Raw genomic sequence first — 18140 nt, 5'->3', positions numbered from 1 at the left:
TTCTGATGTTGTGAGTAGAAGAGAGCAATAAACTTTCTGTCTGCTCCCACCAGTCTCTCAGTGCAAATCAAACCTCCTGCACACACTGATTGCATCTCATTTCACCTACTGTAAACAAACGTTTATCAAAATGTGTCCCACAGAGTAACATGATTGTTTTCAATAAGGACACCTTTGTATGCTGTCAACCTTAAAACAATTATGCTTTTTGCTCTGACATGCTTCTGCCTTTGCAGTCCCATGAGCATATTTATATTGTAGTCCAATCACTGTAGTACATATAAACAAGCAGAGCTGGTAAGAGGGGAAAAAAAACAATTTAAGCCAACTGAATTTTTAATGTAACTTTAAAAAAGGGAGAAAGAGAGAATTCATAGTTATTGCATGTTAAAATAAAATCATAGAAATATATATATAGGCCATAGGTAATCACAGTGTGCCAATATACAGGTCCTTCTCAAAAAATTAGCATATTGTGATAAAGTTCATTATTTTCTGTAATGTATAAACATTAGACTTTCATATATTTTAGATTCATTACACACAACTGAAGTAGTTCAAGCCTTTTATTGTTTTAATATTGATGATTTTGGCATACAGCTCATGAAAACCCAAAATTCCTATCTCAACCTAATCATCTGAATCAACTAATTAACTCTAAACACCTGCAAAAAGATTCCTGAGGCTTTTAAAAACTCCCAGCCTGGTTCATTACTCAAAACCGCAATCATGGGTAAGACTGCCGACCTGACTGCTGTCCAGAAGGCCATCATTGACACCCTCAAGCAAGAGGGTAAGACACAGAAAGAAATTTCTGAACGAATAGGCTGTTCCCAGAGTGCTGTATCAAGGCACCTCAGTGGGAAGTCTGTGGGAAGGAAAAAGTGTGGCAGAAAACGCTGCACAACAAGAAGAGGTGACCGGACCCTGAGGAAGATTGTGGAGAAGGACCGATTCCAGACCTTGGGGAACCTGCGGAAGCAGTGGACTGAGTCTGGAGTAGAAACATCCAGAGCCACCGTGTACAGGCGCCAGGTCAAGCCACTTTTGAACCAGAAACAGCGGCAGAAGCGCCTGACCTGGGCTACAGAGAAGCAGCACTGGACTATTGCTCAGTGGTCCAAAGTACTTTTTTCGGATGAAAGCAAATTTTGCATGTCATTCGGAAATCAAGGTGCCAGAGTCTGGAGGAAGACTGGGGAGAGGGAAATGCCAAAATGCCTGAAGTCCAGTGTCAAGTACCCACAGTCAGTGATGGTCTGGGGTGCCATGTCAGCTGCTGGTGTTGGTCCATTGTGTTTTATCAAGGGCAGGGTCAATGCAGCTAGCTATCAGGAGATTTTGGAGCACTTCATGCTTCCATCTGCTGAAAAGCTTTATGGAGATGAAGATTTCATTTTTCAGCACGACCTGGCACCTGCTCACAGTGCCAAAACCACTGGTAAATGGTTTACTGACCATGGTATTACTGTGCTCAATTGGCCTGCCAACTCTCCTGACCTGAACCCCATAGAGAATCTGTGGGATATTGTGAAGAGAAAGTTGAGAGACGCAAGACCCAACACTCTGGATGAGCTTAAGGCCCCTATCGAAGCATCCTGGGCCTCCATAACACCTCAGCAGTGCCACAGGCTGATTGCCTCCATGCCACGCCGCATTGAAGCAGTCATTTCTGCAAAAGGATTCCCGACCAAGTATTGAGTGCATAACTGAACATAATTATTTGAAGGTTGACTTTTTTGTATTAAAAACACTTTTCTTTTATTGGTCGGATGAAATATGCTAATTTTTTTGAGATAGGAATTTGGGGTTTTCATGAGCTGTATGCCAAAATCATCAATATTAAAACAATAAAAGGCTTGAACTACTTCAGTTGTGTGTAATGAATCTAAAATATATGAAAGTCTAATGTTTATCAGTACATTACAGAAACTAATGAACTTTATCACAATATGCTAATTTTTTGAGAAGGACCTGTACAGCCATATCTCACGTCTACTCGTGTGATATTGCGTTTTTACAACTGTTCGATGGTAGCGAGTAATACATAAGAATCAACAATGGATTGTCTATAAAAATCCTCTTTTGAGCAGAACTACTGTACTTCCTTCCGCCATGGATTCAAATCTCAGTTTGATAGTTTAACAACCAAGCCTACGATACTAATTCGAAAACGTCACATTAGAACTAGTAACAAAGGAACATTAAGTTGCTTCATTAAAAGCTTATTGTATTACATCAAAAGCTCACTGTATTATGTAGAGTATTATGACAGAGCGATGGACTGAGCGAGTGTGATTACCTGAATCTAATACAGCATTCGTTTTTCAGATCAATCTCATATTCACAATAAAACATTAATTTGAATGTCCGCTAAGGAAAGGGTTATCTTTGTAATAATGTCAATATCCTTTCATCTGTTAAGGGTGATTTCTGATGACAGCTGTTGTTGAAAGTAAAATAACTTTCGTTTATAACAGCGTTTATTTTTCAATATAAAAGTATTTACTGCTGACTTGTAAAAACAGTCTATTGTTGCCATCTAATAGTGAAAACTAAAATCACGGTTTCTCAATACTAAACATTATTATAAAATACCATTATTTATATAAAATATTATTATTGAATAATAATATTTAAAAAACAACAGCAAAGTTGCTAGGCAATTCAGTCAAAAGTACACAGGCAGCGCTCTAATAGACCATTGAATTTACATAAACATTAGATTTTGCCAAAACTATTTGCTCTGGAACAAATAATAGCTTAATGAGAACAAAGACTGTTATATAAACAAATTATATCTCATGTTTAACCACTATAGAGACATCAGAGTCAGTGGTAAATACCAGAAGATCTGGCTGAGGTGAGGCTTCTCTCAGCGGGTTCATGACAGCTGAATGGCTGCTGATGCCCTGAAGCTCACGTCTGAAAACATCAATGCAAATTTTCAAATAGATGTTATCTTTATTAACAAACTGCATATTTGAACTGTAAGCATGTACATTCTTGCCTGAAAACCTCTTAAAAATACATTCCGTGACAAAAACAGTAATGTTTTAAAATTATTGTGGATTTGGGCATCTGCCATGACACCCACTGTGAGAAGTACGGCAAGCGGAGCGATACAATTACAAACGGTGAAATGGCTGTCGGACCAGGACCAGAAAGAACTTATGTATAAATACATATAAAATAGCAGCTCAGGCAGGATTTCATTTTTGTACACACTGATATGAAATGCCAAAGACACAGCTAGATAATATTTTCATGGCCCATCAAACATCTTTAGAGAGAGCTTAAGCATCTGAAACCTGGAGCAGTACTGTACATCACACAATTTTGGCTTCCAACTCTCATTGCAAATTTCTCTGTAACCGGTTAGTCTTACAATGCGACTGTACTGATTTCAATTTAAGCCACATGTGTTAGGAAATCACAACCTTCCTATGATTTATGAACCTGCTGATTGTAGCTCTCTGTATTATTCTCTTCTTCCTTCCTCTATCACCTCTGGCTAGCATGCAATACACTGCGGCAGATGAAGTTAGTCATTTTACAGTTGTTCCCAACAGTCTGCACACATGCTGGTCCTTTGGCTATGAGGTTTCTCTCACATGTCCCTGCTGGAACACAAGACAATGGTTGAGTCCAAGCCTCTTCAGCAGAAACCTGCTCCTGGCTAGGTGTCTGGCAACCCTGCTGCTGACAAGCTTCTTCCTAAACACTGAGTCTCCCCTAATCCAGAACTAGTGCGTTTGAATGAAGAGAGGGGAAAAAAAACAATTGAGTAGAACTGGCATAAGACTAAATGAAAGGGGGAAAAAACAGGGGGAAAAGCTCTCGAGCTATTTTAAAAACAGTAAACAGGTGCTTTGTGATGAATCAGAAATGCTTTTCTCTTATGTGCCAAGTCTTTGATGTTTGGATAGCATAGAACCTTAGGCAAAAAAAGTGTTTTGTTTTTTTTGACTGTGTCATGCCCTTTGAATGCAAATTAGAATAATTTTAAAAGAATTTCAAAGTGACACTGGCCATGTCTTTTTGAACCTAGCCCATAAAAGGGGCCTTGACAAAACATGAATGTACATCTGTTAAACTCTCTACATCTATAAGTCTTTACAAGCTTTTGTTGACGCTCACTTTTATATTAGTCATGGGATTCGAAGCTGGCAAAATATGTTAGAGGGGGAAAAATAGTAGAAATTGGTTTTACAGTTTTTCTCAATTGCTAAAACACTATAACCAGTCTTTTGAACTAAATTTTCAAAACTATAACGCCATTTTTGAAAAAGCACACCCATTTCCCTAAACTATAAACACTATTCCTAGCTTTGACACATGAGTTATATTTGGTGAACTGTTACTTCAAAACTCTACACACAAATCCCTACATTTCTCAGTGCTTACACCATGAGGTCATTTAGAAAGCACAAGCATTCAATATTGTTCACTCAAGTCTGCGAAGTTTGAGCTCAATTAGCACACAATTACCCAAGTGGAAACACTAGGAGTCAAAATTTAGCACACACCAATCAGAACCTTCGATGGAGATAAAAGGATAAAAGTTTTTCTCAGTCACTTTGGTGCATTTCTCAGATCAGAAATGAAATATACATTTGTCTGCAGTTTCCTACATTATCAGTTGCTATTGTCATGTTGCTCAAAATGTATTATATACTGTAGTTCTCTGTGCAATAGTCTTACCCCTCAAAACATCAAGTCATTAGCTCATCGTATAAATCATTACCTAAATGCAAAATTTTTGATCTAGTTGTCCTAAACTGTCAATCATATATTCTACACATTTCTATTAGACTTTTTGTAAAATTGCCATGAATTATTCAAGTGAATCTTGACTTTCACTAATGAAGATAATATAGATCAACCAATGATAAAGCAGTTCTCTGAAATAGATCAAAGGTACAGCTCATGAACCTTCCACTGGAAAGCATATATAGACAGAGGACAACACAGGAGTTACAAATTCTGACAGTGGACTTTCTTATTTTTATTTTCACCTTTGTGCCCATATTTCTGTTTTTTTTTTTTCTTTTTTTCTGTTTCACAATGACGTTGTGTGCTTTTATTTTTTTTATTTTTTGTCAGACCACTAGTACAAGTGTAACTGTGAATACTATCCAGTCTTTTTCAATCAATATCCCACATACAGTAATGTGTAATTTTGAAGAGGAAGAGTAGGAGGTGAAAGAGGAAGAGGAGAAGGATGATGATGACGACAACAACATGGAAGAGACAGAGGAAGAGCAAGGGCAAGAAGACAAGCAGTCTCATATATTTTAGTTGATGAGTGCCAGGGTTGGATTAGGCATGCAAGAGGATTTGACCCCTGCTGCCTGGCCAGGGCTAATTTAGCCTGTGATGCTGAAGAGGTTCTTTGGCCTGTCCCAGACCAAAGACAGGATGCTGGGCAGAATAATTATTTTGTTGTTTTTTGCTGTTTTGTACTGTACTCTACAGTACATTAAATTAAGGAATAAAACACTTGCAAAGGAATAGATTTGTTGTGTTCATCATGTGAAAAGTTTTTTATTTGTATTGTTTTTGTAGTATTGTTTTGAATTTATCTCATCAGTGTGTAAAACTGTGTTGTAGTGTGTTTGTTTTTGAGGATTTGTGTGTCATGTCTGAAAGCAAAGTTTGATTTTTCAGCAAGATTGAATTGTTTTGAGTGGAGAGCTTCATTTTGACCTCAATATAGGAAGTTTGGGGAAATGAGTTAGGAGTTGTGGATTTGTGTTTAGAGTTTCACAAATAAGAGGCATAATTTCAAGAAATGTGTTTAAGCAATTGAGAAAAACTGTAATAGACTAATTTCAGTGTTTGCAAACAGTGATGAGGTTTTTGTGGGCGGAGCCTATTTTTTCATAGTTTTTATGTGGAATAAAATGGAATAAAAGAATAAAAAATGTAAACTGAATTTTATATTTAAAAATTTTGACTTTATTTTGTAATTTTGAGATTGTATCTCACAATTTTGATCAACTCAAAAAAATAAACTCGTCATTCTGTCCTTTTGTCTCGGCTCAGAATCATCAGTTTATATCTTACACTTTTGGCTTTTTTCCTCAGACTTAAACTTGCTATTGTTGAGTTAAAGTGAGTTAAATTGAAATCTGAACTATGAGATATAAAATTGCATTTGCGAGAATAAAGTAGAATTGTGAGATAAAATAGGTAAATGATATGTAAAATGTTATAAGGTTTAAATAGCATTTCATGCTGCAACTGTAGGGCTAATACAATATGTCCCCTATGAACTGTGTATGTAAATATTATTTAGACATATTGTTTAAATCAAATGTATGCTTTAAAGCAGGTTTCATCCATAGCCTGTCCGTTTAAACGTCTGTTTGGCTTTAAATATCATATTTGATGACAGTAGTCTATAAAAGTGATTTGCATTCCGATTCTGACATCCAAAGGCACGTTTTTTTCTCTTTTTGTACCGGTGTAGATTTTAATAAGTACCATAATAATTTCATAACCAGTCTAACACTGGTCATTGCAGTGGTATTTGACAGTTTTTTTTTAGTATAGACACTGACGCAGCATGGATGCATTCAAAGTTTAGTTCATTTACTGTGAGACATCAGTGACTGGTTAATTTCCAAACTAAAATTAATATTTTCTCCTTTTTTTGTGCCATTAAAGGCCTGGCATCTATAATCAAGTCATCAATCAGGCACTGTCTTGGATCCCCCATTTTTGCTCCCTCAAAGCCACTGCATGTCATTCTCAATGGTTTTGTTCAATCAGGGGGCCTGACAGCTGAAAGAAAGGGAAACACTTCTTACAGAAAGAACCCCTACTCAACTGCCAGCCATTTAAGGAAAATATGAGCTGTAAATTTGGAGCTGTAAATTTAGCTGGGAAGCCGTCAGCATTTCAAATGCACCCACGCCCCAGAGACCACGGTGAAGAAAGGGATATATTATGTAAAATGTGGTCACAATCAATCATGGATTTATAACATATACAGAAATTGTTCTCTCAAAGTAGACTGCGTCTCGGTTCGGTCAGAATGTACACCTTGGGTTCACATGCTGTGCATTTATGTATTTATATGTAATCCAGTAAAACTTCCCTTCTTGATGTTGAGATAATGAAAGAAGGTTATTATGGGGCAATGCAGACTCAGCAGTGTGGATAGAAACTTAATTCCCTTATATAATTAGAAAAAGAAAGGAGGTCTGTAAAAACCAAGTGCCATTTCAGTAAATGTCAATGTTCCTGTTAATCAGTCAATGCATTGATTTTTGTTTAGCCTAGTTAGATGATCCTGTCATTTTGACAGCACAGGAAATTTCCTCTGGCATTACCGAAACTCCGTCAGCTCTTCTCGTCTTGTTCAACAGATGTTGTACTTTTCATAGGAACTTGATTTAGCTCACCTACCCTAAAAGTAATTAATGGCCGTGAGCCTTTTTATGCCGGAACAGTATCACTGGTGGATGGAAGAGGATATCTGTGGACTCAGAAGACAGGTTGTAAATCCTAAGTAAGTCTTCAGCTCTGGCCAGTTCCTGAGAGGCTCCACACGACATTGCAGAGTACCTTGTTTGGCTAGACTAGATGGGGCGGTCGATCGATGGTAACAGGATGCAGGTCTCTCCGCTTTCAAACAGTGGGCTGGTTTTGTGGTCAGGTTCAATTGGGTAATCAATCGCCAATTTTGCTGGCCCTCATATAAGATGATCTGGAGAGCAGATAATCAACACACTGAGTGATGAGGCGGCAGACCACGGCAACTGAAATCTTCCCCGTGTTTTCTTTTGGTATACAGTACAGTCATATTCTTGTGCAAATATCATTAAATGTATGCCACGTGATGCAATGAACATTGCAGCAGCAGTCATGATTTTTTAAGTTTATGCTAAGTGTAGCTTTAAATGTAGCAGAAAACAGTCATGTTCTGTTCAAACTACAATTACTTAACCCTTAAATGCATGAATGTTTGGCCAATCATTATTACATATTCGGGTCTTCAGCAACCCCAACCTATATATCCAGCAGTAACTGCTGCAATAGCAAAAAACTCTCTTGAAATTTTAAGAACAATTACAGAAGAATAAAATAAAGCATATTTCATTACCTTTTGAAAATTAGAAGGGTTCAATTTGAGCACATGATTTTTAGGGATGCACCGAATATTCGGCCACCGAAAATATTCGGCCGAAAATGGCCCAAAAGCGCATTTTCGGTTTTCGGCCGAAAGACTTTTATCACCGAAACAACACGGCCAAAACAATACGTTGACGCAAACAGAAACCGCGGCCTGCACGTGCTTGTCTGAAGCAACACATCTGCGGTGTGGACGTATTTCAGTATATCCGAGAAAGACCCACGGATAGCGATTTGCAAAACATGTAATGCCGAAATTTCAAGAGGGGGTGTGTCTGCAGTCGTGCGTGCAGCCAGTGATGAGAGCCGAGATCGAGACAGATGTAGCTTTCAGTGAGTGAAAAACAATGGCTTTACGTTGGTGTTACGTCACAATATTTTAAAGATATGTCCTTTCTATATACTGTATTTTTATAAATATTTATGTTTTAAACCATGGAGGTGAGCCAATGGATATCACACAAGCAACGTGAAAACTGCGCAATATGTTAAAGCGAAAGTAAAAACTGTGCTTTCAGCATCTGACGTGCATTCTCTCAGACAAAGAGAGACGATTATACTTTATATGCTGATAATAATTTAGTCCCCTACTATTTTTCTTGTGCCCTGAACATGGTGGGAAAAAATAAAAAGAAACGTATTTTGTGTAAGGTTTGTTTTTTTAAAAGATTTAAATAAAGCTCTTAATTTTCATTGACGACTGCAGTTTTATTTAGGGGTTAAGAAAGTCTTAATTATAATTTCAGGTGGTCTTAAATGTGGGGACTGAAAGACAATAATTGCGATGAAACTTCAAAAGGCTATCCATTGAATAAATATGAGCGCTTTGTGTAATATTATTCTGAAAGCGCCTCCTGCTGGAAGAGAAACGCATAGAGTTGTAAATGTGAATTGATGGATCTACAAGATAATGTGTTATAAAAATGTAAACTATTTAAACAAAGGCAGTAAAATATATGTATATGTTATTTAAGTAATATAATATTTGATTGATAACAATTGTTTAAATTAATATAATTGATTTATTCTTTGAAACTTTAATATTAATTTATGCAATTGCAATGCTTTGATTTTAGTAAGATTAGTACACAGTCATAGCCATAAATGCAATGGTACTAATAATTGGCATAATTCTTTCGGTGTTTCGGTTTTCGGCCAAGAATTTTCATTTCGGTGCATCCCTAGTTCAGTGTTAAATAAATATTTTGAAATTGTATTTTTGTTATTTGATTTATTGTAATGGTGAAAAAATTGGCAAAATAAATGGAAAAAAAATGCGAAACACCACGTTCGGTATTCGGCCTTCGGCCAAGCATTTCATTATTATTCGGCTTCGGCCAAGAATTTCATTTCGGTGCATCCCTAATGATTTTACGATCGCCGTCATCCTCAGAGCGCACTTCCACAATACATTCAGCATCTGGTTCATATTCATGATCTCAACCAAATTCTCAAAGCTATTGTTTTCAATGACTTTAAAGTCAATATTTTGATCACTGGCAGCTTATTCACCACATCCACCATCAAATGACAGTGACATTTATATTTTATTGCATACAGTAATTGCTCTGCAGTAAAGCCATTCAAATAGGGCTGTGCAATTAATCGAAAATCAGTTTTGATTTCGGCTTCAAACGATCATGGAAATACAGTAATCGAGATGAAACGATTATTGTGCCCAATTCCGCCCCCTTTCCAGTGGTGCGCCTTCGCTCCTCCATAAAAGCCTAATTTCACATGCAAATCAGCAAAATCATGTAACGTGACTTTCATGAAATGGGACATGCTTGATTTATTAATGTTTCTTTGATGTTGAGGTTTTTAAAAGCGTGAAAGAAAACGTGTGCTGTTCTGTGTATGTGCTCAGAGATGGAGAAGAACATGGACATGTAAAGTTATCTTTTAGCTCAAGGTGTGCGCCTAAACAGTCAAATACATGCAAACATATTTCAAAATGATGCGCTTGGTGATTATTCACGCAAAACTTTTTTTTTTGTCTTAAATGATCATAAACGGTTTAGAATGAAAATACGTGTGTAACAGTATATTGGATCCGCACTTAAAGCAGCAACAAATAATATTCCTTCTGCCGTCTCTGTGCTTAATATTAATAAAATGTAAAAATACGAAAGAGAAAAATCACTCACTGCTCTTGAATGACTTTTTTAGTATTAATAAGAAGCAAAGCATGTTTAATTCTTACAGTGAAGACGCGGTTTTATTTTACATTCCAATAATTACATTCAATTTCTGTAGTAGGCTGTTAGACTACTTGCATAAAAGGAATTAAGTGAATTTCACATATTTAGTCATCAGATATTTACATATTTTTGTGCACGAAAAATATACTTACACTATTACACTTTGTACAAAAAAATTATCAGAAAACATTGTTTTATATTTTGTTTTTGTTTTTGTTTTTTTCTTGTTATACTGTTTATAATGAATAGATATAGAATAGGTATACTAAGAAAGTTGATGTCAAACTTGAAAAAATGAAGGAAGGAGAGGGTAGTGAATGACGTCTCAGGTCGCTAAAGACTCAAGGTACGCATATAAGGGTTAAAGGAGTAGTTCACTTTCAGAACAAAAATGTACAGATAATGTACTCACACCCTTGCCATCCAAGTTGTACCAGTCTTTCCTTCTTTCTTCAGTTGTTAAGAAATGAAGAGTTCAGATGCAAAACTCCCTAAAAGCAATCTCGGTCAAAAATGAGATAATGATACTAAGTGAATGCTCTCGACACATAATATACATCCAATCAAAAATACCATTTACATAGAAACCTGTACATCAGACCCTGATAAAAATGCATTTTTTAAAGAAAGAAAACATAATTTGAAGAGTTCAGAAGCAAAAGCCTCTAAATCCATTTGACGGATTTAGAGGCTTTTGCTTCTGAACTCTTCAAATTATGTTTTTTGAGGAAAACATTTCAGGATTTCTCTCCAAATAATGGACTTCAATGATTCCCCCTGAGTTTAAGCCTCCAAAATGCAGTTTAAATGTAGTTTCAAAGGCTCTAAATGATCAAAGCTTTTTTTTCTAAAAACAAATTACAATTTATATACTTTTTAACATCAAATGCTCGTCTTGTCTAGCTCTCGTAAACTCTGTTTATTCCGATTCAAGACAGTTAGAGTATGTTGAAAAACTCCCATCTCATTGTCTCCTCCAAATTTAAAATCATCCTACATTGCTGCAAAACCAACTCAGTGTTTACAAAGTGAACACGCAAAGAAGGTCAAATGCCCTTTACAAAAAAATGGGTAAAACAGCGTTGTAGTACGATTTTGAAGTCCGTTATATGGGGAGAAATCCTGAAATGTTTTCGTCAGAAAAATATTTATTTTTGACTGAAGAAAGAAAGATACGAACATCTTGGATAACAAAGGGGGTGAGTACATTATCTGTAAATTTTTGTTCTGAAAGTAAACTACTCCCTTAAATTTGTCATAATTTTAACTTGCTCTTTCTGTAATGTAGCTCACTTCTTTCTGCTGATGTTTGCAAGGTTTCGCTAAAGTTAAGCAAGCTGCATTCAGATTTGCCTCCAGTTTGGTAAACAATGTTGATTTTTTTCACAATCTAATCAAAAGCAATTGTCCTTGTCTACATTTCTTTTTCTTGTTTTATGAGCCGTAAAGAAGATGTCGACTACTACTAATACTACTCAAAAATCACGCATTGCACAGTTGCTTAATGATAATTTACACATTCTTTTGAACAGCAGACTAAATTCCTTTTTTAATCATGTTTTAAACATTTAAATGTTTGGATACTATAAAAATCTGAGAAGTAATCATTTTATACTTTTATTTTAGGCAGGGAAGATAAAAGGCAGCTAGAAGCCTATAATTTTCAAGAGTAGGATCTCCATTAAATCCAGGTGCTGCTTCGCTCACACAATAATGCACATTTACCTTAATTTATGGTTCATTTTTAATTTATACTACAGGGACCAAAAAAAAGTGTTAATGAAGCTATAGCTATACTTACAGAAACACAGGCATCTTTTGTTCCCATGAGGAGATTGTTTCTTGACTGAGAGCCATCCATTAAATAATCAAGCACAGAAACATGGGGGGGGGGGGGGGGGGCATTAATAAAGCATCAGAACATTTTCAACCAATATCTAGATATCTTTCATGATTCAGAATGATTTAGTACAGAATAAATGTATAAAATTGTAAACATAAACATGTTACACATTATGATTGTGGTTCTCTCATGAATGGCGGCGAAAGACAAGAAATCGTTGAATAAAGTCGTTATTATTCTTGTAGCTTTAGCATTACTGTTGAACCACTGATGTGACATGGACTATTTTAACATTGTCCTTACTACCTTTCTGGGCCTCAGAAAGGTTCAGTTGCTGTCTATGCAGAGATGGAAGTTTAGAAGTTTATGGATGTCATCAAAATATCTTCATTTGTATTCCGAAGATGAACGAAGGTCATATGGGTTTGTAACAACATGAGGGTAAATAATTAAGGACAGTTTTTTAATTTTTGAGTGAACTATCTCTTTAAGATCCTAAACAGAAAGTTCTGTAATATAGCCCCTCATGAATAACATTAAAATGCTCACATAATTTGTCATGGGGGAGATAATAGACTATGTAGATTGTGTGATTATGTAGATTGGATGGAGAAAAAAAATAAACTTTTACAGTCAGTTGACATGGGGAGTTAAGTTTTCTGGTGGTATGTCTAGATTGGAGTTTTGAAGGGAGGGCCTGAACTAAACTTGCCCCTAATCATCGCCCTTACAGAAGAACCTGAAGGTCTTTTTCTCCACTAACAGAACCTGAAATGTCTTTTTAAACTGTCCCACAATCACTTTCTAGTGGCTTTCATACTGTTGAGAACCTACACTCTTAAAAATAAAGGGTGCTCTTGCAGTGACGCAACAGAAGAACCATTTCTGGTTCCCCAAAGAACCTTTCAGTGAACAGATTTTTAAAATCTAAAGAACCTTTTTCGACTATGAAGAACCTTTTCTGCATTTGACAGGTTCCATGGATGTTCAAGGTTCTTCATGGAACCAACAATGGCAATAAAGAACCTATATTTTTTAAGAGTGTATGGTTGGGGTTGGAGCAGTCGCAGACACCGTCATGCCCTACCACTTGGCTCCTAGCCCTGGGTCCTCTGTCTCCGTTAAATTGATGAGATGGTGTGTCACCTTTATATAATAATGTAATTATCAGATAAACAGCTTGTTGTTGTTTGCCATTCTGCAAGAAACAAGCACAAGCAACTATTAATCCTGTCCTGTCATGCGACTTTATTATTATTCTGATTTAAGGCTTAAACCCAGATTCATTCTGAACCCAGTCAACTCAGATCCCATCTTGTTAATTCGCAGGTTTCAGACAGAGCCTCGGTCCCATTATCCACACCATCACAGTTAATCTTGACCCCAATTCTAACTTTGCTAGCCCCCTCAGGTGCCGGCTTGGCATCCTTTTTACTCCCCCATTTTCACTCAATAGAGGACCAAGTGAGGCAGCTCACTCCTACAACCCGACGGCCAACCAATCACCTGTGCTTCTTAAGTCTATCTACGATTAGATCCCTTAGGGTTATATTAAACTCCATCTCCAAAAAGGGTGCTTCTTTAGTGTTAAAATATTCAGAAACAACAAAGGAATTAGCAGAAGCCATCAAAAGGAACTTTAGGAAGCAGATTGGTTGGGCGATCAGTATTGAATGGTATCCAAAGGGGGCAAATATTTGAAGTGTATGCTTGGGTTGAGTAGCATTAAATGTGGCAGTTATATCTTTTTTATTGTAAATTTGAAAGGTTTGCTGTAATTGGCTTTATAGATTCAAATAAGGCAACTATCAGTCTCGGTGGTGTGCTATAATGGGTGAGGAATAGGAAGGTGTCAGAATACAGGGAGCAGGTGGGAGTGACATCTGAAATATGTACACGAGGCCAAATCTTCCCAGCACAAAATATGTCCAACAGAACACACCCTCCATTTCACAGGTCTAGATGTACTATCCTTTCCAAATAATGGCACCTATTTCCAGCCAAATGTAAGTGTGAAAATATGTGGTAGAGGTCAGGTGAAACTGCAAAAACTGAAAAACTTTGTTGCGCAGCCATTTCCCATCTCTGTGTCCTTGAAAGGTGTGAGACAAAACCATTTTCTTCAGTTTACAGGACTTGATAGCGTAGCATAAGGTGGTTTCTGAAGCATATTATCATTTGGGGGAGAAAAACATTACCAAAAATTTATTCCTGATCATTATGTCTGTTATCATCCAAAATTTCTATTTGACAAACTAATGATCCAGTAGTGGCGAGATTTATTTTTGGCTGGCAGCTCTGGGAATGTCACCGTTTTATCTTCACCATTCCAACAATTTCTTCTTGACTACATTTCTCACTCGTTAGATTATTTACAAGGCTTTTGATATTTTCTCTCTTTCTCGTTATTTCCAGTCTATAATTCCCGAAGGCCAGTGATCTGAGATTCCGTTTCAGGCAGCTTATTTAAACAAGAGTCTTTGTCTATGCTAACAACTGATACAATTTAATTCTGCAGAATTCAGAATAGCAGTGAGGATTAAGGAACAGCAGAATACATTACAAAAAGTGTTGATAAAGCCACAGCATAAAATCAATAATAAGAATAATAATAATAATAAATTAAATTGTAAATGTATTATTATTATTGCTTATTATTATTTTAAAGAATACAGCATATTATACTAAGGTTGTAATTCGGTTTGTTTGGTTTATTTGGTCCGGATCAAAAAGGAAATTGGGTGTGTTTACACTTTTAATGTTTGGTTCAATTAAAGGGGTCTTTTACAAAGTATTTATTTTATTTTGGGGGTGCACTAGAACATGCTCTCATGCTTAGTGGTTCGAAAAACGCATTATTTTTCACATCATTTACATTATTACAATAGCTTTTTCCCCAGGCTGGCACAAATGGCTCGAATAGTTTCAGGTTTGATGAAGGTCTACTTTTCGAAAAAAGTAATGTGTTGTGATTGGTTAACAGTCCTACTGCATAGCAATTGGCGAACAGCTTAGACGGTGTTTCAGTCCTGCCACGCCCCTTCCCAAAGCAGCAAGTCCTGTGTACAACTGCGCAAACTATATTAAAGTGATTCTTACGTTTTAAATATGGATATTTTTATTAAAAAAAACACATCGGATCACTAAAGGAGGCTTTTACTGAGCTTTCAGATTTGTAACTTTGTAGATGTTTTTTTTTTTTAATGCCCAAACATACACACCACACACTGGCTAAAATTCAAAAAGTGAAAAAGCAATATTGAACCCCTTTAAAACGTACTCTGGTGCGATTGCTCTGCTAGTGCGGTTCATTTAAGTGTGAGTGAACGATGCCATTCGATCCCTGCGCAGCTTGAACACACCTTTTGTTTGGGGTGTTCGGTAAGTTCCAATCAGGTTGTGAATGTATCTCTATGCTTTTAGGTTTGGTATGTTTACGTTTGCTGTCACAAATGAGTGTGAACGTTAAATGGACCAGGACCAAATGTATTATTTTCCTTAGTGGTCAGAACCAAATAAACCAAACGAACCAAATGTAAACACAACCTTAAAATTTGATCCTGGTCCGCTTTGCGTTCACACTGGAATTTTTGACAGGTAACCTAAAGATACCAAACCCAAAGGCATAGTGATACGTTCACAACCTATATTTTGTGACGGAACTCACCAAACACACCAAACAAAAGGTGTGTTTGACTTAAAGCGGCAGACATTACATCAAAGTACTCATTCACCGATTGGTCTGCGCAGTGCCGCTTTAAGAATATGCCTATTGCCATCATCCACTGGACTGAGTGTGCTCGTTGTTGCGTATTCATATGATTGTATTTTCACCACCTGCAAACTCACGAAGAGCTCATTAAAGGCACCTCCTTGTTGCTTTACGTTTCCACTGTGCTCTTTTTTTTTGAAACTCCGCTTGTTCCCTTCGTTAAATAATGTTGCAATGCATTGCATCTTGTCATTACATCCTGTTTATAGTTTGTTTAGAAGTATTTGGTCCATGTTGGGTTCATATTTCATTCGAACCACACCAGAGTTCATTTGGAAGCGGACCAAGACCTATCATTTAGGCAGTCTTGGTCTGCTTGTTTGGTCCGCACCAGGGTTCGGATGGCAGTGTTCACACTTATGTGCATTTACACTTGGCCTTGTTTGGTTCAATTGAATTAAACTCAAGTTCGTTTCCCCACTTGGTGCAGATCTTTTGGGCAGGTGTGAATACAGCTATCGCACTCACGTACAGACCAGACAACCGTACAGAGACCCAGCTGAAGAGGTGGTCTTGGTCCGGTTCCAAACAAACTCTGGAGAGGTTGAATGGATGAACCACTCAATGGATGACCTTGGCACACAATATCTGGTTCACTTGCAAAAAGGGCAGTGTGAAAGCAAACCACACCAACAAAAATCAATATTGTATTTGGCCTGGACCAAACCAAGTGAACTAGCGGACTTTCCTGGTGTGAATTTACCCTTACTCGAATGAATCACTCTAACAAACTTTTAATCAAACCAAACATGACAAGTGTGAACACACCCTAAAACAACTGAACAACCATACACATTTTTTAGTTTACTGTACAATTCTGCAAGGACATAGGTTTTAGTTTTAAACAACAAATATTTTAGTGAGGCAAAGTGCTATCTGTCCTCGAGACTTTTCAGCATTTTCATGAAAAACATATTTCCGTGTACAAATGCGGACCTTGATGAAGTTAAATGACACCTCTGCATTGAGTGCTGAGTAGTTTCCTCGTCTAGAGTGAGTTTCTGTCATATAAATAAATGGCCACGGAGGTTTAGGGACTGATGTTTTAAATGTGAATGAAGCCTAAAATGAATCCATTCTCCTTTTACCACCATGATTCAAGCACACACTCGCAGTAGCAAGTCACGTGAGGTGTTTTGTCTTGTAAACTGCAGCCTCCTAAGTGATATGTCTAACCGCGGAATTAAGTAATTTGCCTTTATTTATGCCTTCGTATTTTCCGCAAGCTGCTCTCGAATACTCCAATTGATGAGGCCCCCGTTCAACACGGCAAACTGCCAGGACGGCAGACATCACGGCATTCCTCCCTCTCCAGCCGTTAAAACTTCTGAAGCAACGTTCATTTTTAATGGAGAATTGATCTGTGTAAATCAGAGACAGATAGGGGCCCCTTTTCTCAGATAATCTGATAAAGAAAGCTTGCCGTTTTCAGGCACATTTACAACAGTAGCCTGCTGGAAAAGGGGTGAGCCCTGTTCTCCGCATCTCCCCGCGCCGTAATCGAACTAGCGCGAGGCAGATCAGGGATTCAGTGGGTGTAGAGCGAGAGAGAGAGAGAGCGAACGAGCGAGGGGTAGGGGTAGGTGGAGTGGGTAATCGACAAATCTATCCTCATGCTTAGCTTGGCTGGCTCTCTCATTTGGTTCAAAGTGGGTGCAGATGGATTTTAGATGGAATGGCCTTTGCAAGCGGTAGCCTGTGACACACGTCAACAGCATGACAGCTCAGGGATTTCGAAAAACTTTATACTTGGGCCAAAATCATCATACTTATCATGATTAACAATCCCTAGTTGCTTGGATACAGTAAAGTAATAGAGAACTAATACAAAAGTTACACAGCCATTTGGTCGAATGCATTACTGATTATAGCATCATTGTCCCCTTATTGCCATTTGCAGTGCAGTTCTGTCCAACTTGGCTCATTTGAACCTGTGTGGGCTGCACACCTAATTGTTCTCTGGTTTGACAAGTGTAATTGTCCTTAAGTACCTTACATGTATTACACTGTCATTTCACAGTGAATCAGTGGAAATTGACCTCTTTACATCACCTTAATGCTCACTTGTGAACTCTCTGACATTTCTCCAGACCTGTTGATTAAGCAGGTGTCATGAACCGACGATGATTTCATTCCCACACCAGCACAGCTGTTTCTTATTCATCCACATCCTCCTGTTGAT

This window comes from Garra rufa, chromosome 3, assembly GCF_049309525.1.
Source record: "Garra rufa chromosome 3, GarRuf1.0, whole genome shotgun sequence".
In the NCBI taxonomy this organism is placed as follows: domain Eukaryota; kingdom Metazoa; phylum Chordata; class Actinopteri; order Cypriniformes; family Cyprinidae; genus Garra; species Garra rufa.
Note: the sequence above shows the minus strand (reverse complement) of the source record.